The sequence below is a fragment of the Ursus americanus genome, chromosome 25 (genome assembly GCF_024610735.1).
Source record: "Ursus americanus isolate L20-20 chromosome 25, mUrsAme1.1.p, whole genome shotgun sequence".
Classification (NCBI taxonomy): Eukaryota; Metazoa; Chordata; class Mammalia; order Carnivora; family Ursidae; genus Ursus; species Ursus americanus.
Genome location: NC_142151.1, coordinates 20,627,921 through 20,654,668, shown reverse-complemented (window position 1 = coordinate 20,654,668; position 26,748 = coordinate 20,627,921). Strand labels below are relative to the sequence as shown.

The following is a 26,748-nucleotide window of genomic DNA, read 5'->3' as shown; positions in this document are numbered from 1 at the left end:
GAACACAGGAGATGCTATTAGTGCCCTTGGTCCATGCCCCCTGGAGATGTGTTAGGGCAGGGTCAATGTTATTTGTATTTTCTCCTCAGCTGGAGGTTCTTCCTGAGATCTGGGGCAATTCTTTCTGCTCTAAATTCAATGCTTTTAGTATAATTAGTATAGACTCTGTCCTCTTAGGGACCTGACACTACCTTCTCTCTCTTCTTTTCATCTCTACCCCAGACTTTAAGGCACATAATTTTGGGGTTAGAGGCAGTGGTGCCCCTTTTCCTTGAGACCCATGGCTTCTTAGGCCCATGATTTATGCATTCAGCCCTGGGTCTCTAAGTAGGCCCCACCTTCTCCATCTCTGAGACTTCTTACCTCTGTTTGAAGATTAATATTCCAGAAAGGAGCAGGCACCTTCCTTTGGTCACTGTTTCAAGGTCTTGGAAGCACTACATTTAGAAAGTCTAAGCAGGAAGCTCTATAGGCAGGGACTTTATCTTTGCTTCCTCCAGCACAAGGCTCAATGCGCATTCAGTTGGAATCTGTTATGAACACTGAATGACTGTCTCAGGAAATCCCTTGTGGTGATGCTTAAGCCAGATCCCTTTTGGTTTTATTCCTGGAGTGATAGGAAACATGGGTGAGGGGGCAGGGGATGGTTAGTGGTGGTTGAGGAACTTAGTAAGAGATTCTGGTAGAGGTAGCTGGGGGCAGGGGGCGCTCCATCCTTATTTATGTCCTTGTTTAAAAGATTGCTAAGGGCTCAGTCAGTTAAATGTCTGCCTTCAGCCCAGGTCATGGTCTAGGGCCTTGGGTTCGAGTCCCGCATCAGTCTCTTTGCTCAGCAGGGATCCTGCTTCTCCCTCTCCCTGCTGCTGCCTCTGCTTGTGTGCGCTCTCTCTCTCTCTCCCTCTGACAAATTAATTAATAAAATCTTTTAAAAAAATAAGGGACTGCTGAGTGGGCTCTTTAGCTGGATCTAGGACTGGCCTCCAAATCAGCACAGGCTGGGCTCCACTTGGCTCCCCACACTCTCTTCCTGCCGGCCAGCACCTCCTCCATACCCAGGACCCTGAAAAGCTTGTTTACTTCTAAATTCATATCTTGCTCCCAACAAAGTCTCCAGCAAAGTCCTATTTAAGTCCTCAGTCTACCTCCTCACCCGCACAGGGCCCTGCTATCTTCCATAGCCCACCTCCAGCTTTCTTCCAGGATTCTATTTAAGTTACCTCTTTTACCCTTTCCCACCCTTCTCTTCTATCTGCCTCCCAATGGCCACAACTCCCTGGGACCCAGTGTTGCTAGGGCCACGCCTCTTGAGGGCCCCGCCTCCCAGAAGTTATCTCCTCCCAAGGGCCCCAAATCCATAAAGGCCCAGCTAAGTTTCACTCCAAGTCCTGACTCTGCTTGGCCAAGCTCCTAACCTCTCCCTAGGTTTGGCTTGCACTTTCTTCTCAGGTCTTTCTCCTCTTAGACAGGAAAGGCCCATTGGTAAGTGATTTCTTATGTTTATAGAGCTGGCAAGAAAACTGAGACAGAGCCATAGAGGAAGAAGTTTGGGTGTGTAGTACTACTGGCTGTGGAAGCTCTTGGGGTTTGAACAGAGGGTATTTCTTGGAACAAGAGCTAGTCTTTGGATTGTGGGGTACAGAGCAGAGGCCTTGAAAGTTTGGGAAGAACAGGTAGGTTTGCTGGGGTCAGAGTGATGTGGAGGCCTATACTCTGTCCTGCAGACCAGAAAGATTCTCAGCTCTGCTAAAGAAAATATGAGTTAGGGGAGATTATTCCTTGCTGCTTCTCCTCAAGTGTCTTTCCCACCTGTGAGCCCTTCCCTCTTTCCTGGCCTTTCCTCTTTGACCTAGTGCAGAGCTTGCTTTCTTCATCTTTGTCTTTCCCACAGACCCCAGCACATACTATGCTTAGACATGTTTCTGGGATGAATGAAGATTCTTCCACTTGGCTCTGCTGCCTCCTTCATATTTTGCCTCATTTATCACTGGAGATTCTGAAAGTTTCTGTGTCATATACTCATAGGGAGGTCATTGGTGTGCACTTTGCAGAACAGCAGGTCCAGTTTGATAGAATGGTTCACCATCATGACAGAGGGTTTGGGGTCTCATCTTCCTTATTCAAGGAGCTAGATATCTATTTTTAAAGCTGCTGAAGGTATCTCCTTGCCTTTCTTATCTAATTTTAAAAAGTTGTGTTAGGAATTGATTACAAGCCACGTCAGGCTGTAAGAGGACAGATTACCAAGTTTCCCTGGGGTGTGGCTGCCCAGTGATCTTTAAAATGCTGTATGAAGCCTTCTTTGAGTTCCCAGGTATATTATAAATGAGCCTGTGCTAAATAAACCTTGAATATTGATAGTTCTGTTTTTTTCCTCTCTTGGAATCTGTCAATTTTATGTACATGATAGTCATATTTATTGATCGATAAAGGCTTGGAGGAGAAACCTGGGTCTTCTAGAGGCGGTTTGCTGTTATTGCAAATCATATCTGTAACTCACTAATTTCAAAGGCCCTTGGAGTCTTAAACTGTTCCCCTCTCTCTCCCTTCCCCACCACCATGTACATTGTGGCAGTACCCCAACACCAGAAGTCCAGACAACATTTATTCATGTATGAAACCTGTTTTCTTGATTATATGTGGCAAATGTTGATTTCTAGGTTGTCTTTCTCTTGCCTTCTAGCAGTTCTTGGGCAGCTTCTCTTCATTATCAATTGGTATGTGTTATGTGCTTCCAGAGGGCTGATTCATTTTAACCTTAGTTTAAGCAAAATCTTGTGGAAAGACCAATTTCCTTCACCAAGTATATTCCAAATTGATAAAAATAATTTTTGGATAATATTATTTCGGTTTATCCTTGTCCCTTTTTTCTTTGATTATCACAGAAATCACAAAGTAGAGTGGGGATTAGAAAGAACTAGGAAAGAGAGATTAAGAGTGTCCTTTAGTAATGGAAGCTCTTTCTTGTAGATCATGTTGTCTGAACTGGGGTGAGGCAGATGGGTCTTGGTGGAGAAGTTGTATGGATCTGCATTTGGATAAGAGCTCAGGACTTTGAGGCATGATACAACTTTCACATGACTCAGATGATCTGGTGTTTTTCCAACAACAAAACAGAGCAAAACCAATTAACTTTCCCAGGAACCAGGTGGCAATGTGGAGCAACTACCTAGAGCTATGAGAAGACCAAGCACAATCTGGTGAGAAAGGACGGAGAGACAGAGACCTCCTCCTTACACGGGAGGTCAAAAGACACATTTAAAGATAATGAAGGACGATAAACAGAGAAATAGTTGGCCTTTCCTAAGCCACCTAGTGTGCTGTGTATTATTGAAGATGTGGGTTGGGAGGAGGTACATGAAAGAAGGAGCCGTGGGCTCTGACCACTCACAACTGCTAGTCTAAAATGGAGACAGAGTATATGATGGATGAGACCACTGGATGGATTTCTAGATTCTATGCTTACAAGGAAAGGAAGGATTTAGGGGAAAAAACAAAGCTGTTTAATAAAGATTCTTGGAAGAAGTGGGTGTGGATCCATGCTCATTTTAGACAAAGGCCATCCTACATCATAGTTGTAGTTTGGAAAATAAGGTGAACAGGCAGATGGATTTCCTTCTACTACTTTCTCCTGAGGACTTTTTTCTTTTTTTTTCTTTTTTTTAAAGAGAGAGTGAGTGCACACAGAAGCGGGAAAAGGGGGAGAGGCTGCGGGAGAGAGAGAGGATATTAAGCAGTCTCTAGGCCCAGGGTGGGCCCTGACACAGGGCTCCAACCCATGACCCTGAGAACGTGACCTGAGCCAAAACCAAGAGTTAGATGCTTAACCAACTGAGCCACCCAGGCACCCATCTCCTGAGGACTTTTCTTAGGTGTTCTATGTTGATAGGATTCAGGATTGAGTAAAGGAGAGTAGAGAATTGTATGGGGAAGTATAAAAGAAATCAATTTTCACGGTTTACATCAATGTATCACATCACTTCCTAATCCTTTAATTGCACAATCTTCCTGGCTTTTCCAGCCCTCTTTCTGCTTCTTGTTGAGAAATCCTCATTCTGATTCTTTCTGGAAGCCCATCTAGTTTCTGACAACCTCTAGAAGCAGAAGCTCAGGCTTTTCTGATTTGTCAAGTTGATCATCTTGTTTTGGTGTTACAGAAATGTTAAGAATTTCCAAAACTAGAATCTGACTGAAACTAAACCTGTCAATGTGTTGAATCATGAAGGAGGAATGTTGCATTTCACTCTGTCTTCTCTGACATTATCCTAGAGGGACTAATAAGAGGTGCCTGTTCACAACCATCCCAGAATGATACTAGATAATATGGAGTCTATACAGCTTCTAGTGGATCTCTAGCTATCTGATTGTTTACCCAAATAATGGTGTGATTATAATAGTGTGGTGTGTGCATGTTGCCAGGGCACCAGAGATACTGTGGGAAGGAAGCAAAATAGTTTTGGTCTCCATCTATGTAGATTTTGGTCTCCATTTGGCTGGATGGATTTGGTCTACATACAGTTGGTCTGGTTTACATTAGTCTGCATCAGGATGGGATTTCACTGACTTGGAATTTAGCCTCTGCTAGACTGGGATGGAATTTAAGAGGTGTAGTGCTGGGTGTGGTAACGTAGGTAGGTGAGTTGGAGGAGGAGGCTGTGTTTCCTCTTGGTCTAATGAATAGTTGAGGGTGGGGGGGCTGCCATGCCTTCAAGTTCAAGTCTTGGTTGCACCTAGTAATATTTACTTGCAGAATTGGGGTTTCTAACCTCATTGAGAAAACATGAAGCAGGTTCTACCCTGAGGAGGTTTTAGAAAGGGAGACAAAGCCTTCTTCCAAGTAACATGCAAACAGAATACTGTAAAAGTAAGATCAAGGTGGGAGGCTGCCTGGTAAGTGATCCATTTAGTGAAGTTGTTCTCCAAAGACTCCTGGGAGGGGCACCTGGGTGGCTCAGTCAGTTAAGTGCCTGCCTTCGGCTCAAGTCATGATCCCAGAGTTCTGGGATCGAGTCCTGCATTGGGCTTCTTGCTCAACAGGGAGCCTGCCTCTCCTTCAAAGACTCCTGGGAAATAAGTTGGGATATTTATTTTCTCTAGAATAAGCTGAATTTGGTTACTTCAGCTTTCTTTCCCACTTCTCAGGGAAACTATCTGACCTTCCCTTCTCTTTCCCCAGGAGAGCAGATACACATTTATTACTACTGCAGTGGTTTTTCTCTACTGGCCTTTGATGCACAGACTAAGATTGAGAATTATTGCTATTAATTATTATTAATATTATATCTTAGTATTAGATCTGTATCAATATCTGTAGCATATATTTACCTGGATCTGTCTAGCTGGGCAAACTGTATTTATTATTTGAAGGTGTGATGGAGTTTGTGTTCTTGGTGGTGGGCAGGGAAGGAAGGTCTAAAAGAGGCTCTATTTATTGGATCATGGCCCAACCTGAAGATATAGCTTAAACTGATGTTTTCCTGGAAAACAGTTATACACACTGTGAAGATAGGGTAATTACACCGCTTCCATGCAGTCTTCTCGGGCTGACCCACAGTGTGCAGAAGATACCCACTAGTCTTGCCAACACTGGAAAATGGGGTCCTTACTACTCTTATCTTCCATCATCTAGGAAGACATCTGGGAATTTGACATGCCTTTGCCTTGACTGTTCCTTTCTGATTGAGGAATACCCTTCTTGGCTCATAGTTCATGTACCTTTTATTTATTTTGGCAGGTGGGCACTTGTTCATGAAATGACGTTAATTCTAAGTTCCCAGAGAGGGGAATTCTCTATTTGCCATCATTGTCTTGGACAGTGTGTAACTGAGTGTATGATGATTTGGGGGTAATAATGGTGGTGTTGATAATTTAGGGGAAACAAAATGTTGCTTTTGGTTGAGTTCTTTTGCACAAAGAATTGGTGTGGTGCCTGAATTTTCTAATTTAGAATTTGCCTTTGTATTCATTTATACTTGGTTGAAATCTGATCTTTCATAGATTGAATCCAGTCTTTCTCACTTAGAAACATTTTGTTGTTTCTACTTGAGCGGCTATCCAATTTCTCACTTTAGACCCAACCCAATGTACACTGAACCCATCTGTGTAGGTATCTAAAGACAGTAAGGAAAAATTGTGGCCAATAGAGAATCCCCCCCCCTCAGGGAGCTTACTATATAAGGGCATTTCTTTTTTTTCTAAGAGTTTATTTGTTTATTTATGAGAGAAAGAGATAGAGCACACATGAGTGGGGGAAATGGGCAGAGGAGAGGGAGAGAGTCCCAAGCAGACCCCACGCTGAGTGCGGACCCGACAGGGGCTTAATCCCATGACCCTGAGATCACAACTCCAGTTGAAATCAAGAGTTAGATTATTGACCAACTGAGCCACCCAGGTGCCCGTATAAGGTATTTCATGGACATTTCCTTATCCTCCTGAAACAAGTGAAATCCTATTTCACACACCATGCAATCAATTGACTATTGTACACTCTTCCCTTCTGCAGATTAGCCTTACATGTAGTTATTGCAGTTCAAGAATCATGTCATGTTGCCAAATGCCCAAGTATTAGGTAACATATTTTTCAAATAAAGTAAAGCAGTGGAAGTAATAAAATTCTGCATTGTCTGTCGGTTCCGTTGTCACACATCAAGGGGATGACACTGGAGCAAATCATAAATGTCACTTTATCTTAGCCAACTTGAGTTACTTCTTTTGTACTTTCACTTTGTTGTAGTGAAAGAGACTTGGACCTCAGTTCTTGTGTCAGATCTCAGACTTTGCCAAACTAGGCTGTAAATCCTGGGCGTACTTCTTTGGCTGTGGCCAGTTAACTCTTCATACCTCAGGCTTCAGCTTGGGAGGGAAAGGCAAGCTGAAGGCATCCTCAGGCAAAAGCTCTGCTCCTAGGCTCCACCTCATCACCTGCTACTCCTACCCTCTTTCCTAACTGGGATTTCTCCCAGTGCAGAATTCTAGGCTCTGAGTTATGACATGGACATTAACTGGGTGGGGGGGGGCAGGGGTCAAGGAGACCATACTAGAGAGATCAGATATTTCTCTATAGGTATGGCTGGAGAAGCTTGGAGAAGGAGGGTCATATTGAACAGGGCTTGGAAAGAGTGTGTTCTAGGCAGAGAGGTTCAGTCTGTTTGAGGGCTGATGTTAATGCCACAAATGTGAATATGTGGAGAAAGATTTGATCTGTTGAAGCTGGAGCCACAGGAAATGTTGATGGTAGGAATAAGTGATAGAAGAACAGGGAAAAGAAAGACAGAAATATAATCTTCAAAGTTTTGACTGAATAGAGAGCAGGAAACTGCAGGTTGGTTGGGAGTGTGTGTGTGTGTGTGTGTGTCTTTTTAAGACTTGAGGAAAGTGTTATTTTCCAGAAGGAAGGTAGAGAGCATTCACACTTCAGTTATCTGGTTCAGCGTAGTATTCAAGAAGAATGTGATTTAGGACTTTATCCTGCTTCAAAGGCAGCACTCTCTAATGGTTGCTGGGTGAATCTGAGACCTGAGAGGATCTTCGTTGAGAGTTACCAATTTTATGGACCAGGAGGGTGGATCAGGGAGTACAGCAGGAGGCTGGCCCTGATTTTACTATTTGTAAACCCTGGAAACCTACTAGATAGTTTAGTGTGGACAAGGTGCTAAGTGTCTAAGTGATTTCATCTCAGCTGAGTTGAATTGAGGTCTACTTTGGTGATCCCCAAATATCTGCTATCAATGAGTTCAGCTGTAGTTTCTTAGATTTGCTTCAAATTTATATGCAAGTTTCCTGAATAAAGTCAGGATCTTTAGAGGTGGCTTTGTTGATCCCCTTTTTCTAAACATATTTGGCCTTTTCTTCCTTTTGAAGATAAAACAGAAAGGTAATCCTTTATCTTCTCTGTTGATCTTCCTATACTAAGAGCATGTTCAGAATACCCATTATTCCTTACCTCAAGTCCATATTCATTAATAACTTTGAAAAAATAATGAGGTGGCTCAGTTGGTTAAGTGTCTGACACTTGATCTCAGCTCAGGTCTTTTTTTTCCCTAAGATTTTATTTATTTATTTGACAGAGAGAGAGCACAAGCAGGAGGAGCAGCAGGCAGAGGGAGAAGGAGAAGCAGTCAGCTCATGTCTTGATCTCAGGGTCATAAGTTCAAGCCCCACGTTGGGGTCCATGCTAGGCATGGAGCCTACTTAAAAAAAGAATAATAATAATAATAATAAAGAGATCCAAAAATAGATGAAGAGGTCTGTACTGATACCTGATGTCCATTGGTCTTTGTGCTTATATCCGTAGGTGATTAATAAATATTAACAGTGCTTTAGGTGCTGTGAGCTCTGACCTGGTCACAGACAAGTGTCACAATGGGAAACACTAATGCTCATTTTTTTATATTCTACTGGGCTAGGTCACTGGTGGTCAACAACAACAAAGGCAGAATGATCAATCTGACATAGCTGAAGTCCTATTACTAACATCACTCTGACATTTTAGCTCCGGAAAGGAGTTAATCATATTTTGGATGACTGGCGAGCTGCTCATTGGGGAATCCGCTTCTCCCTCTGCCTCTGTGCTCTCTCTTTCTCTCTCTATCTGTCAAATGAATAACTAAATTATCTTTTAAAAAGATGTTTTGTTAAACTACCCTCATTAAGCTGGCACCATCTGCCTTCCTACCCTCCTTTGTCCCAGTTGGGGCTGTCCTTTGTGACAGATGTTTCCTAATAGTATGTATAGACAGCATCTGGAAGCCTTGGATGATAACTGAGGTTTGGGAAGGCCAGACCTGGAGGCATTCACATTGTCAGGGAGATTGCAACCCTCTTCCTGACACTGGGGTCCCATTTTAGAAATGTCTGCTCCCCACCCCCATCTTCCTTTACACAGTGAGAATAAAGGTTTCGTTTCCTACTCTAGCACTCCTTAAATACACTGAACATGGGCTAAAGTTGTAGCCAGGAATTACAATTACATGTAAAATCATATCTGAGAATTATTGGAATAGGTACAGGGATGCCTTGGAATCTTTCTTGTCATCTAAACGGATGGTCTGGAGACATTTTGGCCTTAGATTAGGTTTGGATTTTAGCAGGAAACAGTTTAGATGGAGCTTTCAGATTTAATGATCACAGTACTTCTAGCTCTGGCCCATCAGTATCTATTAGGGAGGATGGATGACACCAGCAGAAAGTGACCTAATATGAGAACTGGTTCAAATGCACTGGAGTCTTGACTCTTTGTGGAGGTAGGGTGATGCAGGAGAAAGAACATGGTCTTTGAAGAAGCAAAGAACCAATTTGAAATTCCAGCTTTTCTTCGTACTGGCTGTAAGAGCTTGGAGGCTGTTGTCTAACCTCTCAGTCTGTAAAGTGGAATAATAATACTTTCGTCATTGGGTTGTTATGGGGTTAAATGAAATCACATCTGTGCATTACTTGCAGCTCATCAAACTCTTTCTCTTTCACCCCTCTGTCCATGTAGCCCTAAATCTTGCACATATACCTGGTACCCTATTTGCCAGATACTATTTTTCTCTGCCTCCAGCCTCTGCACATGTCCCCCAATGCCTCTAGAGCTCAAGCTTTGGAGCTGGTGTATTAGTTTGTGGTAGCCCCACAAAGTGACAATAAAAGTATAGAGTTATTATAACCATACTAACATGAGCCAACATTGTGGTTTCTTTCCAGGTAGTTTTCTTGCTGATAACTTTGGTTGTAAATCAAAGACAAAGGAGTTCTATCTTCCTACCTACTCCTCTGATCTAAAGTTCCTGATTTGGGGCTAGATCATTCTGGATGGGATTTGGCAAAAGTGATGGCAAGTTTGTGTATAAAGGGCATTTACGGAAGGAGAAGCCACAACATTTTCTACTAGGACATTGTTATTTTTCTCCTACCTTTTTAGTTTGACAAATATCAAACCTACAGAATGTTACAAAAATAATATAATTAATATCTATTTATCATTCACCAAGAATGAACAACTGTTAATATTTTGCCACTTTTGCCAGTGTGTGTAGGTGTGTGTGTGTGTGTGTGTGTAAAATATGGTCCATATTCAAAGTTGACTAATTTCCTAATTTTCTTATCCTAAAATGTTTCTCCCTGGGCTCTGCATTGCATCTCATTGTCATTTTTCTTTATTTTCCTTTAATCTGCAACTGTTCCTCAGCCTGCCATTCCTGACATTGACAGTTTTAAATAGCACAGGTCAGTTGTTTTATAGAAAGTCAACTTCATGTAGAAAGTTGTTTTGTAGACTGTTTGCTTTTATTATTAGATTCAGGTTACACATTTTGGGCAGGAATATGATATAAGAACATTCTTAACATAAATGTGTGCCATGTAAACAGGGAAAAGGCCTTTTCCGCCCTCTGGTGTCTATAGCATCAAGCACTAGGACTGGCATTTAGAAGGTGTTTAGGATTTATTGGATGAACACATGGATAAATGACCTAAGACTTTCACTGCCACTTAGGTCTATTTTTCTTCTATTTGAGGATAGGAAAAAGAGCAGACTTCTATATTCTAGATCTTTTTTTTTTATTGTACATGTTTGAAGGTTAAAGGTAACCCAGGACCTCTGTAAAGAGCCCACAGAGAAGGGAAATGAGATGGGATTATGATGTGAGTCAAGTTGTGCAGTCCCTTTACCCTGGATGTGGGCAGGGATCATAGCACGTTGAGAGTGGAGGATGAATAAGGTGGCCCTCAGCTGGAAAGAAACACAGCACACAGAAAATAGGAGTACATGGCCTGTTTCCTGCTGAGAGAAATTAGTTATTTTGGTTTCCAGATTTTACTATACTTCCCTCCTCTGACCCCCATTTGAATCCTAAGAATGCCATGGTGAAAATTGATTTCTGTCTCTCCACCTTTTCCAGTGGGGACAGCCCCATAATTCTCTCCTGTACTCTCCATCTCCCCCCTACCCCCACCACAAGTGTGTATTTCCTAACATTTACAAACAATAGTTGGGTGGCCATCCTCTCCAGATTATTATCTGTAATACTTTGATTTCTCATTTAGATGTAGAAGATTTCATCCTTGTAGCCCCGGGGGAAGTGACCTTACAAAAGTTACTTTTTGCCTCTCAGAAATGTGTTTTCAGTCTTTCCTTTGGGGTCTTCTCTCCAGCTCTGAGTATCTCAGACATTTCTGACAGTCCTTCTGGAGGCATCTGGAGCTTGAGACTGGATTCATCTATTTAACTCTGCACTTGTGAGTGCCTGATTCACATGGTTCCTGCCCCCTTCCTGACAGCCTACCTATCCCTGTCTTTCATTCCTTAATTTCACTAGGTTCCAGGGAAAGAGGCTTTTATCTCCATGTCAGCACTTGATTATCCAAAATAATGGTGGGAAAAACCTAAAATAATCAATGATATTAAAATGACTTTTGTTTGATTTTTAAGTGATGGAGTCCTGGAGATAATGTAGAAAGTGCACAGCTTCAGTGAAAGCAATCTGTCATCTCACTGTCCCAAGCAGGGCTGTATGGCATCTCTTCTTTGGCATCTAGAGAGGGAGGCAGATGGAAGCATACAGTTTGTTCAGCCTTCATTGCATTGTCAGAAGAACCAGACATCTATCGAGAGCCCTGCAAAACTTGTCTTCGTGCCCTGCTTTCAAACTCTGGAGGAGGCCCTTCCTTAGTTTGGGAACCCAATACTTAGCTCAGAGAACATGAGAATCAGTAGGCAACATGTGAAATGATCACTTTTTCTAGGGTTTCCATCTCACCCAGAATAATGGTCAAAGTCCTCACAGTGCCTCTCAGAATCTATGTGAAGAATCTGGCTTCCTGCTTTCTCTCTGACATCATCCCCTACTGCTTCCCCCTCATTCACTGTGTCATGGCCCCACAGGCCTCATTATTATTCCTCAAAACTATCAACGTATCACTTCACAGCAATAAGGATGGCTGTTATTAAAAAAAAAATAGAGGATAATAAGTGTTAGTGAGAATGTGGAGAAATTAGGATGCTTATGCATTGCTGGTAGGAATGTAAAATAGTACAGCCACTGTGGAAAACAGTATGGTGATTTCTCAAAAAATTAAATATCCAATCACCACATGATCCAGCAATCCCACTTTTGGATATATATCCCACTGAATTGAAAGCAAGGACTCCCAAAGATATCTATAGACCCGTATTCATAACAACATTATTCATGATAGCTAACAATTCCCATGCCCATCAGTGGGTGGATGTATAAATAAGATTGGATTATACGTACAAAGGAGTATTATGCAGCCTTAAAGAGGAAGGACATTCTGACACATACTACAACATGTATGAACTTTGAAGACATTGTGCTAAGTGAAATATGCCAATCACGAAAGGACAATATTGCATAATTCCACTTATATGAGCTAACTAGAGTAGTAAAATCCAGAGACAGGAAATAGAATGGTGGTTGGCAGAGGCTGGGGAGGGAATAATGAGCAGTTACTGTTTAATGGGTACAGAGTTTCAGCTGAGGAAGATGAACAAGTTCTGGAGATGGATGGTGGTGAGGGTTGCACAAGAGTGTGAAGAAAAGGCTGTCTTGAACCACCCATTTAAAAATCACAACACCCCCTCTGAGAACATCCTAACCTTTTCTTGCTTTCCTTTTCTCTGCAGCACTAGTTGCAAATCCAGCACAATATATATTCATATTACTTACTTGTTTTTTGTTTGCTTCCTACTGCAGGAATGTAAGCAACTTGAGTGGAAGGATTTTTGTGTTTTTCTCTGCTTTATCCACAGTGCTGAATAAATAGGGCCAGTATATTTGTTGAATGAATAAACGAATGACCGTGATTGGACACAGACTTTAAGAGAAGGCATAAACAGAAAGAGAAAATGGGAAGATTCCATTTTTCATTTGCTTTTAACTAATTTTTTTTCTACTGTTATATATGATACTCAGCCGCAGTGTTCATGGTGGCTTCTGCTCTGTTTACCTTTTCACATGTATTCTGACTCTTTCCACTTTGGACGTATTGGTGTACACATCCACCATACCTACTATAATTTAAAATTCTCACCCTGAACTCAAAGCCCGTACTCTTGTATTCCTGACTACCCCTTACCAGAGTCCAGGGCTGCAGACTTAGAAGCCCAGAAACTCTGGGGAATCCCAGTTATCAAAAAATCTTCATTCTAGTTTGTTCGGAAGCCACTGGTTTGATTGGCGCTGGAGTTTTCATTGTCTGGAACTTTTAAGGAGGAAGAGAAAATTTATACACTTTGGAATCAGGAAGGAGCTATGCTTGGATACAAAGGGATTGCTATAATCTTTGCAGATGTTGCATTTACAGTCTACCTCTCTGAAACTTTGAGAGCTTGAAAATAATTATTGAACAGCCTGGTTAGACTTTCTCTCAAGTCTTTATCAAACTTCTAGCAAAGCAACTGGTATACAAACTATCTTTGAAGCTATGCAGGAGGAGCCACAAGGCCAACTTCCTGATTGGCAGGAGTGTTAACTTCCTACCATGGAAACCAGTGGAACTTACTGCCTTGGAAAAATGTTTTGAAAAGGAAAGGTCCAGAGTGAGGGCATTAAGTACCCTTTCTCAGAGACAGAGGAAGGAGCACAATGACTTCCAGGACAAAGGAGAGTGGATGCGGCTGGCTGGGATAGCAAGACAGAGGGAAATTTAGTGGGTGAATTGTTGGATTTGACAGTTTTTCTTGGAATCTCAGAATGGAACTCTTGTTTTGGAATTTGGAGGGAGCTCAGAGACTGTGAGAAACACAGGGAGAAGGGTGGAGGGAAGGGGGTGCCAGGGGCATTATGGAATTCATACAAGCTGCCTTCATGTTCCCTGGCCCCTCCCTGCATTTCTTTAAGCACATCCCCTGAGCAAGCACCTCCTTTGGGAGAGGCTGTTTCCTGATTAAACTGAGATTCGCAGGATGTGTGAGTGGCTCAGTCAGTTAAGTGTCTGCCTTTGGCTTGGGTCATGATCCCAGGATCCTGGGATTGAGTCCTGCATCAGGCTCCTTGCTCAGTAGGGAGCCTGCCTCTCCGTCTGCCTACAGCTCCCTCTGCTTGTGCACACGTGCCTGCGTTCTCTCTCTCTCTGACAAATAAGTAAATGAAATCTTTAAAAAAAATAATAAATAAACTGAGATTCACAGACCCAGGGCCCTCCCTAGGAAATGTCCTCAAGATATGCTCTTGAAATAGATGATGGTCCATGTTCCAGTCTCCTGTTTCATTTGGGTCTTTCCTTTTTTCAAAAAATATCCTACTTTAAGAATCTCAAAATATCATAGTCAATCAATACATCTACATATTTATTTCCTCTGTCCTAAATGCCTCTAATCATTGCTTGCTGCAATTATGAACAGATCTTTGTCCTGGGTGGTGAGAGTTGGGGTGGGAGTGTGGAAATCAGAAGGAGGATATATGTGGATCCTGGCCCTGCTCTCTGGAAGCTTTTAGACTATAAAGGAATTTAAGTGACATACCCAAGACACCACCAGACAGAAAGGGAAAATTAGTTTCAGGTGAACATCAGGATGGGTTGTAAGGACTGATGGGAAGGGGAGGAAGGTTGGAGATGGGGATCAGTCAGGATAGCTTAGGAAAGGCTTCCTAGACATAGAGGGGGGAAGGTTGTAGAATAGGGTTGAGAAGATCTAGAGCACCAGGACTGGACAGAAGGAGTGAGGAGGGCATCCCTGGCAGGGCAGGTACTTATCTAGGGCAAAGGCTCCTCCCAGGAAGGGTAAGTCAGGATGTGAAGAGCTGAGTTAAGAAGAAGGTGATGGGCCTGAGGGGTGGGGGAGAATAAGGGGGGCACTGACAGCTGGGTCAGAGGGTCTGGACTGAATAGAAACCATTGGAATAATCACAGATTATTTTATAGAGAAAGGGCATTTCTGAGCATGGTGTTTGAGGACCATGTTTCTCTGTGTTGTTATGAGCTGGATTTGTGGTAGAGTCTTTCAGGATTCCCAATCATGGGTTTGCTTTATCTTCTGAGAGTTTGCTTGTCCATTTGTTTGTTCTGCCTCCTTCTGTTGGAGTCATAAAATATGATTATTTAATTCCCAGATGTTATGTTCTTTAGGTTGCTTCTGTGGTATCTTCTTACTTTGTCTGTAGGCTGACTTTCACTCACTTTTAGTAGAAGTGGGAAGAGCAGCACAAGGACCATTCTGCACAACACAGTTGAGGGAAACAGAAATTATCAAGTATTACCCCTCTCTGACCCTGCCATTCAGATGGTCCTCCTCTGGGATTCCTGCTCAGGGTCCATGATGGACTTCAGAAGGGTGTATGACATTTTTTTGAGGTGACCAACCTCAGAGGGGTCTGTGATTCAACAAATGTGAAGAACCACTGTTGTGTCTTTTTTGAGAGATAGGTGGCTGGGGATGGTTCCCAGATAGAGAAATGTGGTACAAGCATCCTTAGTGCCAACGACAGAAGCCTCCCAAGTTAGTTGAAGGAACTGAGGAGAAAGAGGAACTGGGAAAAAGGAAATGGGTTCAGAGGGAACTAGTAGGAGAGGTGCCCCATATTCTCTTGTTCTTCACCCTCTTTCTAGCAGGTATTCCTTCTTTGTATTCTCCATATACTGACCATTACAGGATTCCAGTTCCCCTTCATGTTAAGTCTATTGAAAGCCTGTCATTTATCAGGCTCTGTACCAGGTCCTTTCACAACATTATCTCCTGCCATTCCTGTGTTGAAGCTGCAGTGCACAGAGTGGAGTCAGTTCCTCCCTCAGTCATGGCATGTTCGCACCATCACTTCCTGTCAAGCCCCTTTACAATGCATTTTATTTTCTCCTTTCATCCTTATCTCTATTCTCATTTCTCTTCCTCACTGGAGGCATTTACTTTAGTGTATTTAACAAATGCTCTTCCAGCCCATGCTCTACATGTGTGTTTAGATACATCCATCCACTGAAATTTAGATACAGTAGGATCAATGGCACATGGGGGAAACCAGGTGCTAGGTGAGCATATAGGAAGGGCAGCATAAGGGTCAAGGGAGGCTTCCTGGGGAAGCAACTGCTGAGCTGGGAACTGAAAGAGAAGTGGGGGTTAGCTAAGTGAAGGGGCCAAGAGGGCATTAGAGGCAAGGGAACAGGGTGAGTGTTGAATTTTGCAGCTGGAGCAGGAACTGGGCAGAAGATGAGGCTGGAGGAATAAGCACAGGTCAGATTTCAAAGGAAGAAAGGACTATGAAGGAAGGCCTCTGGGGAATCACTGAAGGATTTGAAGCCTGGTGGTAGGTGGGGGACACCTCAATCACATTTATAGTGTAGAAAGATTCCATGTTTAAGAATTGACCCTCCTTCTCTATTTCGTGAGCTTGTTGGTAAATCATAACATTGGAACTGGTGGGTGGCAAATAAGGAGTCAGGACGAATTTGTAGACAGAAGGTCTAGCCCATACCCAGGGGTTCCTTTTGAACATCTATGGAGTAGACTTCTCAATTTTCACTTGATCTTTTTGTCTTTAAAACTTCTTTTTTTAAAGATTTTATTTATTTATTTGACAGAGATAGACAGCCAGCGAGAGAGGGAACACAAGCAGGGGGAGTGGGAGAGGAAGAAGCAGGCTCCCAGCAGAGGAGCCTGATGTGGGGCTCGATCCCAGAATGCCGGGATCACGCCCTGAGCCGAAGGCAGACGCTTAACAACTGAGCCACCCAGGCGCCCGTCTTTAAAACTTCTGACAACACTTCTAAAAATTCTTTCAAAATGAAAGCCCGAGTAGGGAGGAGAGTGGGGGCTGCATGACTTTGCTTTCTCTGATCTCCACTACTCATTCCAGGGCATTGCTGTGAATTGTTCATCAAAAGCATTGCTCCCCTTGAGGAGGGGGCCATTTGAATAGTAGCAGTGGAGGAGGGGGAAGGAGGAACTACATGTAGTGTTCCTTCATTAAGAAAACACATTCAGACCATGGTTGGAGTGAGTTAAATATAACTCATTGTGAAAAATTCATAGGGAGTTACAAGTAAGTGTTTTACTACAAGCCCACAGAACAAGGCAGATTCTCCAGGCCTCTGGCATCTGACATCACAGATGGCGCAGGGTGTGTAGAGAGCACAGTGTGGCCAGTGAGGAGACTGTCTGCTGAAGTGAGCTCACCTTCTCTCCTGGAACCCAGAGAGGAGGAGACAGAAGGAATTGTTTTTGAGCCACTGAGTTAGGTGACTTATTTCTTTTCTCTCTACCCATAATACATTCATAACCATGGACATAAAAACTGTAGTGCATTTTGCCTGGTTGCTTTGGGTGAGGTGTATTGAATGTCATAATTCACAAAACCACCTTCTTGGCTCCTCTCCCTTCTCAGTCCTGGACCCTGGGTTGGCTGCTGCCCCCATTTCTCCAGTGTTTCCTTCCCAGACAGCCTGGTCCTCTCCTTCTTGCAGGTGGTTATGAAGGTCCTGCCCCTTTCTCCCTCCTCCTCTCTGTTTACAGTGTCCTTGTAGGCCTAGGTGGGTAAAGGGAAGGGGTGGACTGTACATTCTTGGCCATCAATACAGCTGAATGGATGATGCAGAATGAGGAGAAAGTGAGCTAAACTACCATCTGACCTTAGCTGACTTTAGGGCTAAGAGTTGTAAGACCGAGGATCAATATTTGTATTTTAAATTCAGGTAATATTTAAAAGATGATTATTGCAAGGAGGCCTTCTAGTCCATGAATTAATGTGTCATAACTCACACAGAAACACCACGCAAACATCCCACATGAGAATTAAAGCACAATACATTCATGCCCTGTTGTGTTTTACAGCTTAATTAGTTTGTGAAGCTACATGACTTAGATGAGCTCAAATGGGATTATGTCATGTAGTGGGTAAAAAAGAATGTCGAGAGATATTTAGCCCTTTTTCTGGGAGGAAAGCAGGGTTGATTTTTCTATGATGTCTTTTGGTGTCAGTTTCTATGATATTTGTGATATTTCCACATGTGACATGGGACTTTTGAGTTTTGGTTCATTGGTTGAATACCATTGTTCAGTAAACATTTCTTATTTATTTAGGCATTATGGAAAGATAACACATACCAGATGAAATATGTTGCAGTAGTGTTGAAGCCTGAGCAAAGGAACTCAGCGGCCCCAACCCAGCTCGGCCTAACTCAGCCTCACTGAACCCAATCTGAGACTCCAGGCAACCTGGGCTTGATACAGTTCTCTAATTCTAGAATCATCTTCAATTCCAGCTACAATGCTGCATCAGGCACTTCGCAGATTTGGTCAAAAAATGGTACGCAGACGTCTGCTGGAGCCCCTGGTACATGAGACTGTCTCTGAAAGAAGCCTGAGCACTCTGGATTTAGTGGCCTTGGGTGTGGGCCGCACAGTGGGTATAGGTGTGTACATCCTGGCTGGTGAGGTGGCCGGCAATCAAGCAGGACCATCCACTGTGATCTGCTTTTTGGTGGCCGGCCTATCTTCTGTGTTGTCTGGGCTGTGCTATGCAGAGATTAGTACCCGGATTCCCCATTCCGGCTCTTCATATCTCTACACCTATGTCACTATGGGTGAACTCTGGGCTTTCATCACTGGCTGGAACCTCATCCTCTCCCTTGTTGCTGGTGTAGCCAATGTGACCTGGGCCTGGACCTTGGCTTTTACCAATCTGCTTGGGAACCAGATCTCTCAGACCCTGCGTAAGAGCATCTTACTGCACATTCCTGAAGTCCTTGCAGATTATCTAGGCTTCTTTATTGTGGGACTGGTGTTGTTGCTCATGGAGTTGCAGACTCTGAGCAATAGTCAGTTTTTTGTGGTGACCAAAGTGGTCACATTGGTGAAACTTTTGGTTCTCAGTTTTGTCATCATCTTTGGCTTCATGAAGGGGGACTTACACAACTGGAAGCTCGCAGAAGAGGACTACATACAGGCTGGACTCAATGACACCTCTGGCTTGGGCCCTCTGGGCTCTGGAGGATTTTTGCCTTTTGGTTTTGAGGGGATTTTCCATGGTGCAGCTACCTGTTCCTATGCACTCATTGGTTTCCACAATATTCTTACCAGAGTTGAGGAAGCCAAGAATCCCCAGCGTTCCATCCCCATGGGCATTGTGGTTTCACTGCTCATCTGCTTTTTGGTGTATTTCGGTGTCTCTGCAGCACTTACACTCATGGTGCCTTACTACCGGCTTCGACCTGGGAGCACCTTGCCTGAGGCATTTCTCCATATTGACTGGGCTCCTGCCTACTATATTGTAGCTTTTGGATTCCTCTGTAGTCTTTCTGCCAGCTTCTTGGGCTTTATGCTCCCCATACGTCTGTTGATATACATGATGGCACAGGATGGCCTCCTGTTCCCTGTCCTTACCAGGATCCACACTGGCACATATGCCTCCATTGTGGCCACTGTGATCTTTGGCATTATTGCGCCAATCATGGCATTTTTCTTTGGACTCATTAATCTTGTGAACTTCAGGTCAATTGGCTTCCTGCTAGCTTACTCTCTGGTGGCTTTTTGTGTTCTCGTCCTGAGGTATCAGCCTGAGATGCAGAATGGGGGAGATGAAGCACAGGTGCAGGAGGAGAATGGGGGAGATGAAGTGCAGGTGCAGGAGGAGAATGGGGAAAATGAAGCACGGGTGCAGGAGGAGAACAGACCTGCAGCAGAGAAGCTGACTCTACAGGGACTATTTTTTCCAAGCAGCCCCACCCCCACTCCACTCTCTGGCTGGGTTGTCTATGTTTGTTCCTCACTGCTTGCTCTGCTGCTGACTCTCCTCTGCCTGGTGCTGGCCCACTGGCCAGGTCTGCTTTCTGGAGACCCAGGTCCCATCACAGTGGTCGTGCTGCTCCTGGTGCTCATCACTGGGATCACTGGGGTCATCTGGAGACAGCCACAGAGCTCCACCCGCCTTCCCTTTAAGGTCCCTGCTCTGCCTCTCCTCCCACTCCTAAGCATCCTTATGAATATTTGCCTTTTGATGCAGATGACAGCTGACAGCTGGGCCCAATTTGGTATCTGGATGCTGATTGGGTTTGCTCTCTACTTCAGCTATGGGATCCAGCATATCATGCAGGAGTTTAGAACGACCAACTCCACTTCAGTTAGGGCCTAAACTGTAGACCTTGAACTCAGCAGCGCCAGTAAACATTTGGTTTAACATTATCATACCTGAATGCGGTCTGTTCTCCTTACACAATAATCTGGAGTACTCCTGAGCATGTGGAAACTAGGCCTTCATGAGATGTTGGTAGGGGAACACTTTATTGTGGAGTGAATGATGCATGTTTGCTCTTTCTCCTTTTTTTTTTTTTAACTATCTACTTTTCAGTTGTGTCTGTAGCTGCTTTACTAGCTTTAAAAAGAATTATTATTAAAAGAAACTAGAAAAAGTGTATTTGATTTCTTTAGGTAAATACCCAGTAGAGGAATTAATTGATCATATGGTAATCATATTTTTATGTTTTCTTAGGAGCATGCACACTGTTTTCCACAGTGGCTGCACCAGTTTACATTGCCACCAGCAGTGCATGAGATTTCCTTTTTCTCCACATACTCCCCAACACTTGTTATTTCTTGTCTTTTTTATTTTATTTTATTTTATTTTATTTTATTTTATTTTATTTTATTTTTTTAAAGATTTTATTTATTTATTCGACAGAGATAGAGACAGCCAGCGAGAGAGGGAACACAAGCAGGGGGAGTGGGAGAGGAAGAAGCAGGCTCATAGCGGAGGAGCCTGATGTGGGGCTCGATCCCAGAACGCTGGGATCACGCCCTGAGCCGAAGGCAGACGCTTAACTGCTGTGCCACCCAGGCGCCCCTTGTCTTTTTTATTTTAGCCATCTGACAAGTATAAAGTGATACATCTTTGTATTTTTAATTTGCATTTCCCTGACGATTAGTGATGCTGAACATCTTTTCATGTGTCTGTTGGTCTCCGCCCATTTTTTAAATCAATTTTTTTGGTGTTGAGTTGTATAAGTTCATTTTATATATTTTGGAAGTTAACCCCTTATTGGATATATCATTTGAAAATAACCTTTTCTCCTTCAGTAGGTTGATTTTTGTTGATGATTTTTTTCTTTGCTGTGCAAAAGCTTCTTATTTTCACTAATTCAAAAACATATATGCACCCTTCTATTTATTGCAGCATTATATACAATAGCCAGGATATGGAAGCAACCCAAGTGCACTTCAGTAGATGAATGGATAAAGAAGATGAGGTATATATAAATATATACAGTGGAATATTACTCAGTCATTGAAAAAAATGAAATCTTGCCTTTTATAACAGCATGGATGGACCTTGAGGGTATAATGCTGAGTGAAATAAGTCAGGCTGAGAAAGACAAACACCATATGATTTCACACACATGTAGAACTTAAGTAATCAAACAAACAAACAGAGACAAAGAAGAAAACAGACTCTTAAATACAAAGAATAGCCTGATGTTGACAAAAGGGAAGTGGTTGGGGGGATGGGTGAAATCGATAAAGGAAATTAAGAGTACATACCTTGATGAGTACTGAGAAATATGTGGAATTGTTGAATCATTATATAGTATGCCTGAGAGTAATATAACAACACTATATGTTAATTGTACTTCAATAAGAAAATAAAGGGAACTAGAGAAAGACCCCCAAAAAAGATGAAATATGGTCCCTGCCCTTATAGAGCTTATATTCTAATACGAGGGGTAAAGCACAGCTGTAACACGAGGTAGGAAGTTATCATTAGTAATATAAAAATTAAGTGTCTCGGGAATTCAGAGTGGAGAATGATCATTTGTGGCTGGCACAGAAGTGAGGATTGATTGGTGAAATCAGACAGTACTTGTAGAGGAATGGCATTTGAGTTGGCTCTCTCCAGGAACAGATAGGTTTTTGCCACACGTGTGTAGGAGGAGGAGATTGTAGGCAGAGAATAACACCAGGAAAAGCACAGGAAAACAAAGCAGCATTCAGAGCACCCTGAGCAGGCTGTGTGAGCGTGCACAGGTGGATTGGAACCAGAGCTTTCCTCTGAGCAAAAAGCACTTTGGCTTTGAACCCACTACCCATGCTGAAAATCCCTGGGGCTGGTTCTTCTACTTGGTAATATCTGCATTCTTGGACTTCGAAGTTTCTATACCTTTGTCTGCTTTGGTCCACCTGCTCAGAAAGTGCAAAACTGAGAGCCAAGTGTCCTGGGTCCTGGTCTTGTTTCCACCATTAACTCCTAATGTGACCTTGAGCAAGCCATTCAGTTCCTTCCATGCTCGGCTTATTTATTTGTAACATGAGAGGTCAGAACTGATCTTTTCTAAAGTTCTGTTTACTTACAAAGTTCTAGGATTTCCTCTGGTTCTTCTGTCCTGTTATTTCTTAAGTAGGTCTCCTTAGTGCATGTGATCTGAACCTGCACCCTGCCCACTTTTCACTACAACCCATTGTCGGAGCTGTAGAGGTCCAATAAATAACACCCCACTTCCCCCTCCAGCATTTGATAATCAGCTGAAGATTAAACCATCGGCTGTAGACTAATTGGATTGCTAACCCTGCATCACTAAATTAGACAGTCTTACACATCATCATAAGTAGTGCTGAGCATACCCTACCTCCCAGAAGAGTCTGCTTTTACTAGATTTTTCTCATGTATGAGCAAGTTGGAATGCATGTTTCTAGGGGCAGGTTGGTTCTGGATGAAAAAAGGAGGGCACATATTGCATGTTGCACTGGGTGTTATACGCAACCCATGAATCATCGAACTTTACATCAAAAACCAGGGATGTACTGTATAGTGACTAACATAATAAAAAATATTTAAAAAAATAAAAATAAAAAATAAAAGTGCATATGCCAAAGTGAAAAAAAAAAGAAAGAAAAAAGGAAACCAACAAAAAGCTGGAAGGAGCTGAGCTGGGCATGCTTGGTACTGTCTCTTTAACTGACTAATGAAAGACATAGAGAGAGAGGGAACTGGTGAAAGGCCAGGAATTATACTCTGCTCAGTGGTGCTCAAACTTCAGTGGATGTCACCTCACCTGGAGGATTTCTGAAAACAGATTGTTGGGTCCTGACCCCAGTATTTGGAATTCAGCAGGTCTGGATGGGGCCCAGTACTTGTACTTCGAACAAGTTCCCAGGAGATGCTGATGCTGCTGGTCCAGGGACTTCACACTGAAAACCAAAACTCCAGCTGAAGCCCCTCCACATGTAAAGATGAAAGGAGGGAAACAAAGGAGCTCTTTGTATACACACTTCCACGTATTTTTTTAATGAAAAATTTAGATTAAAGTACCATCATTAATCCTTTTTACAGTGGGGAAATCATAATGAAAATTTTCACAATGGATATTTATATCAAATCACCACAATGTATACTTTATATGTCTTGCAATTTTATATGTCAGTCATACCTCAATAAAGCTGAAACAAAAAATAAAAACCACAGTTATCTTTGTGTCTTTATTTCCTTTATTTATTCCTTGATTGTAGAACATAGGTAAGGAGTGTATCTTGCTCACACTCCCAGAGCATCCAGCTGGGGGCCAGGCATATAATAGGCATTTAATAAATTCATGTTCAATTGAATTGAGCCTTATACATTTCTTTGGTACAGAAAATTGTTCTTCCTTTCAGGCTAGCACTGTGCTACTCCTTTAAAACTATCTTCTGGGAGACTTCCTTGACGAACAGCATTTCTCTCCATCCAGACCTGTATCTAGAACTGTATCTACTTCTGTACCCAGCATCCAGGCACTTCTAATTTTGCCTTTGTGTGGCTATACCTGAGTTCTGGTGACTGTCCTGCCTGTTCCATCAGAGTGGAATCTTGCTCAAAGCAAGGAGGTAGGTTCTCCCCTTCCTGAACAGTGAAGAACAGATTTGTTCCTTCAAAGAGCAACAGGGATAGAGCAACCCTGGGGTAGGAGAATGCCTGACATGATCACCCCTGGTCCAGGTCCATCTATTCCCAGGGGATGTGGGGAGGGCCGGGACATAGTGAAACTGATAGAAGGCCCAACCAGCTCTATCTGACTCCAGGGAATCCCAGAAGATGAGACTGGTTCTGGTGTGGGCAAAACAGGCATCTTTCTTGATGCAGTCTGTGGTTGGAATGGAAGGGCCAGTGTTTTTCTGTTGTATTTATTTATGGGGTCTGCCCTGGGATGGAGGGATAGGAAGCTACTTTCTTACTTACAGAATTTTTCATGTTCCCAACAGGGAGTAGGTGACTCCAGGGAAGCCTGCTAGGGGCATGATTACCCATATACTTACCCAATCCTTTAGGTGCTTTTTTAGGGGACCAATGCAAAAACCTTGTGATACCATCTAAGATCATTTAGGGAGAGAGAATTTACACTCCGGATGGCAAGATAGTGACAAAAGAAGAAAAAAATCTTATTAGAGCATTGAAACCTGGTAAAATTTTAAAACAGAGCTTATATTTAGGAGAATGAGTTGCATTTTAGGACTCAAATAAGAGTTCTGAGTTTCCATGTCCTTTCACTCTCCATGTATTTATCTTGTCTCATTGATGAGATTTTAAAACCTCTTAAGGGAACAAAACATCACCTTTATGTATTACTTCTTTATATGTCCAATGTCCACAAAATGATGATGAAAGTCATAGCTACCACTTGCTGAGTACTACACCCTGGACTTTGTGTCAAACACTTCACATAATCACCTATTTAATACAAAAGTTGTACAAGGTAAGTATTTTTACGCTCATTTTACAAAAGTTGAAACTAGGGCTCAGAAAGGTTAAGTCGTTTGTGCAAAGTGAGTAGTGAAGCTAGGATTTGTACCAAGTTTGAGCAAAGCTCGTGCTACTAAGCCCTGAGCTACACTCTACATGGAGTAGTGGCTCAGGGAGGAATAGATGATCATCGAAGCTTGATGGCATAGAGGTAACTGAAGGGTAGTGGATAATTCCAATAGTGAATAATGAAAAACCAATTTCTATGTGTTTTGTGGGATGTAGTCAGAGACACACTTAGTGACACACACAGCTCATACTCAGACACTCTCTCCTTCACCTTCACTGGGCCCCACCCAGCAGTCAGGAGTTGGGAAGGGGGAGAGGCTGGGTATATATTAATGACACACCTCACTGCAAGTCATGTGTGTGTGCCAAATATATGGACATGTGTGTCTAAATTTGAGTGGAAATATGCATCAAGGAGTGGGGTATGTTTATCTCAGTAGGTCAATAAACACAAGCATATTTCTTAGACTTTTTGTGTATGGTGTGTACTCTGTGTGTGTGTGTGTGTGTGTGTGTGTATACACAAATCTTGAAGGAGTTCAACCAGCTATAAGGAACTTGCTGCCTTCCACTCCTGAGCTGGTTAGTGTGTTTGTACCAAACCTTGATATTTATTTTTCATTACCTCTCAAAGGAACCTAGGGGAGTTTTCTTTCTAGGAAGTTTGTGGCTAAGATGCTGATGCTGTGGAGCCCTATACATCTGCTACAATCAGAAGAGGTTTGCGCAGAAAGAGAAACAGCAGCCACAAGGCAATCTTGTCCCATCTTTTAAGTTCTAGCCTAATACACAGCCACCCCATATGTATACCACCCATGTAAACACTGCCCCTCTCCCAGAACCCCCTCATAGAAGATACTAAGAGAAGCCATTTTATTTACTTCTTTACTTCCAAGTGGGACTCTCAATTTGAGCCATCCCGGAAAGAAGAGAATTAAAAATTATACTAATGAATGAATCTAGAGTTGCGATTGTGAGAAACTGGTCATTTGTGAAGCTAATTTCAAAGAAAGCAATGAGCTTTGACAGAAGCAGGGACGGTAAAAGGAGTTGGATGTCTCTGTTGACTTCCTTAGAAAACCTGAAGCAAGGCTCCTGGAAGCAGGAGGCAGGACGACCTGCACGTGGTTTGAAGGCAGGCACAGCACAGGAACCCCCTCCTCCACCTTCCAACACCAGTGCTTGGGATACTGTTTTATGAGAGATTTTTATGACAAACTTTACTTTACATCTGACATTTAACAGCATCTCTTGTCCAGAGTAGGAGGAAATTAGATATTTATTGATAGGTAATGTCAGAGATAGAGGAAAATTGCCTATGGAGAGAAAAAAAAAGAGATGGAAGAGTTTCTCTTTCCCCACGTATGGAAATCACCTAATTTAATATGCTTTTCTGTGCTTTAAGCTTTTCTCAGCAATGAGATTAAGAAATCTTTTCATTGAGTTTTTTGAGGGAAGATGGTGGAAGAGTAGGGGAACCTCATTTCATCTGGTTCCTTGAATTCAGCAGATAGCTATCAAATCATCCTGAACACCTGTGAATTCGACCAGAGCCGTAAGAAAAGAGTAGCTGCACCTCTACAAATGGAAAATCCACCACTTCTTGCAAGGTAGGAGGTGCGGAGAAGTGGATCTGAGGGGATATATGGGAAGATAAACTGTGGGGGGAGGGAGCCTCTGTCAGCCAAGTGCTGAACAGCAGAGCACAAAATCAGAACTTTTAGAAGTCTGCTCTGGCGAGGGGGTGAGGGGGTGAGGGGGGTGAAGGGGGCGAGGGGGTGAGGGAAATCCCTGCCTGAAAGGCACTCAGTTGGTGGAATCCCAGGTGGGTCAGTGGGGTTTCAGGATCCCCAGGGTTGCAGAAAGAACGGGGATGCCTGAGGGTGGCAGAGTTCCCAGGCATTGGAGAGGGGAAGTTGGCTGCAATCAGAGAGCCCAGGAGTGGGCTTTCAGCTTGGTGTTGCCATAAACCACGAACCAGGGCTCAGTCACAGTTGGTGATGGCTCTCCAAGCAGAGGCACAGCAAGCTGCAGAACACGCGAGATCCCC

General features: G+C 43.0%; 1 pseudogene across 1 annotated transcript; it reads left to right on the top strand.

Moving 5' to 3' along the window:
• Positions 1-1,366: 1,366 nt before the first annotated feature.
• On the top strand, positions 1,367-20,255 carry LOC123781774 (cationic amino acid transporter 3 pseudogene; annotated as a pseudogene). The gene is made up of 2 exons (XR_015721609.1): positions 1,367-1,479; positions 18,008-20,255. The product of XR_015721609.1 is annotated as a cationic amino acid transporter 3 pseudogene (transcript).
• Positions 20,256-26,748: the final 6,493 nt, after the last annotated feature.